Source organism: Trichechus manatus, unplaced genomic scaffold (genome assembly GCF_000243295.1).
Source record: "Trichechus manatus latirostris isolate Lorelei unplaced genomic scaffold, TriManLat1.0 scaffold00063, whole genome shotgun sequence".
Taxonomy (NCBI): domain Eukaryota; kingdom Metazoa; phylum Chordata; class Mammalia; order Sirenia; family Trichechidae; genus Trichechus; species Trichechus manatus.
In genome coordinates, this window is record NW_004443999.1 from 13,236,671 (window position 1) to 13,239,363 (window position 2,693).

Below are 2,693 nucleotides of genomic sequence, written 5' to 3' on the forward strand. Positions count from 1 at the left end.
GGCGTGAGTACTTCCGCCTTCGTCATCAGCACGCGCGCACCCAGTGACCACCTTCCTCGCGTCTCGCCCGCAGTCCCGGCCGTCCCGAGGTGGGAGGATGGTCCGGAAGCCAGCTCTAGGCCGGGCGGAAGCGAGGCTGGGCGCAGGCGCACTGGGACTCAGCTGTGGGCGGGGAGGGCCTGAGCTGTCTAAAGGGCAGTTCCCATTCCTTCTTTTCCGGATGTCTTATACTTTGAAATGAGTTATTGGTTCTGGGTCATTCCATCCCACGACCACATGCTCAGTCACTCCACAGCTTTTGAATGAAAAAAAAATCATCCCGTGTCCGAGTCCCACCGGTCGGAGTCTGCCCGTTCACTCGGTTTCCTCGTCTGTAAAATGGAATGATTACAGTACTTACCTCAGGGTTGAGACCAATATGACAGTAATGCGCCTAAAGGCACATGGCATAGTGATTGGCCTACAGTAAGATCTCAGTACGTGGTAGTGCTTATTATATCCTGTTCACGTGCTCACACGATACTGTCATTCAACAAACATTTTTCGAATGGTTATTGTCACTGCTCTGTAAGTCTCTGGAAGTATTGAGATAGACATGGCCGTTACCCGATGAGCTGATTGTCCAGTAGGAAAACAGGCTCCTGAACACAAGTCTTGGGAGAGGGATAGGTCAGATACATCAGTTATATTTACAAGGAAGATTAGTGCTTTATGCGACATCACGTAAATCAGGGATTAGTAGCAGAACTAAAACATGTCCTCAACCCTTCTACTGTTTGCAGCCACAATCCTCTTTTCTTCCTCCTTTCATAGCTAAGCTTCTCAAAGGAGAGCGAAATCGATGTTTAATCACTCCACCATTTTATTTCCCACTCACTCCCTAATTGTCTACAAACATCTGGCATCTCCTAAATAATTAAAATACTCTCCTCGTTCTCATTTGGTATCGTCGACTACTCATTTCTTGAATCTCTCTCATATAGCTTCCTAATGTTCCTTGTCTCTCTGCTTCACTATCTCCCCTTCTTACTCCTCACTAAGTGCAGAATTCCCTCAAGATTCTGACGTGCTCTTTTCTCTCACTACTCCATCTCTGCTCTTCTTATCCCCTTCTTGGCTTCAAGTATCAATAGAAAACAAATGGCTTCAAATCTAGATCTCTAGGCTCACCATCTCCTCTACCCAGCTTTTACAACTGCTCGCTGAGGTCCATCCCACAAAGCAAGACAAACTGAACATATCAAAAGCCAGATTAATTATCGTCTGCTCCAAACTTCCTTCTGTGGTCTTTCCTTCTCTGAATTACATCAGCAAATCTGTGCCATTCAGGCTCAAAGCTGTCACTCTCTGCTCAACACCTACCAGCCCTCCTCCTTCCAATCCCTCTATCCCCTTCCAGTTGCACCGTAGGGACTCCAGCCCTCAGCAGAGTGCCAGCACAGAATAGATACTTAATAAATATTAAGCCATTTAAGTGACTGCCTCAAAGAAGTCACTGGTTCTCTAATGACTACCAAATAAACTTCATTTTTCCTAAAAATACAAGCAGATTCCAATTACCTTTCAATCCCTAAACATTTACTGAATCTAATTCATGTAATAAATTCAACCCCTAAACATTTACTGAACACCTACTAACTGCAAAAGTTAGTCTAGGCGTTAGTGGAACAGACAGTCACAAAATAGTTAAAAGGATAAGTCATTGAGATATTTATGGAACACCACCATATGCTAGGCTGTTTTAGATGCTGAATATGAACCAAACAGTCAAAAATCCCTGTTGTATCACCACTAATAAGCCATGTTGATATCACATAGCCCTGATATCCAATGAGAAGGGCACATCACTTCTGTGGTGTTCTTCCCAGAAACCCACACTCTCAGTCTAATCATGAGAAAACACCAGAAAAACCCAAATTGAAGGACACTATACAAAACACCTGGCCAATGTTCTTCAAAAGTAAAAGATAAGAAAGACAAGAAACAGTGGAGAAACTGTCACAGATTGGAGGAGACTAAGGGGTCAAGGGAGCTCTGGTGGCACAGTGGTTAAGAGATCGGCTGCCTACCAAAAGATTGGCTGCCAACCAAAATCCACCAGCTGCTCCTTGGAAACTCTATGGGGCAGTTCTACTCTGTTGGAATCAACTCGATGGCAGTGGGATTAAGGGGACATGACAATTAAATGCACCATGAGATCCTACATTGGATTCTGGAACAGAAAAAAGGACATTAGTGGAAAAATGGATGAAATCTGAATAAAGTATGTAGTTTAGTTAATAGTATTGTACCGTTGTTAATTTCTGAGTTTTGATAAATGAACTATGATTCTGTAAGATGTCAACAGCAGGGGAAGCTCGATGAAGAGTACGTAATTCTCTGTATATCTTTGCAACTCTTCCATAAATATAACATTATTTCAAAATAAAAAGTTTTTTTTTTTTTTTTTTAAAATCCCTGTTCTCTGGGAGCTTACATTATAGTGGAATAGGAACATTTTACCTTTTACATGTTTACAAATGTAAATGTAAAAATGTTGCATGTGTAACAGCTTACAAACTACTTTCACATAGTTATTTAATTCTGTGAGGAAGATTTTATGTATCCCATTTTTACAAATGAGGAAACTAAGCCTCAGAGTGATCAGTAGAAGTCACCCAACCCACACAGCTCTAAATGACAGAGCTGGAATT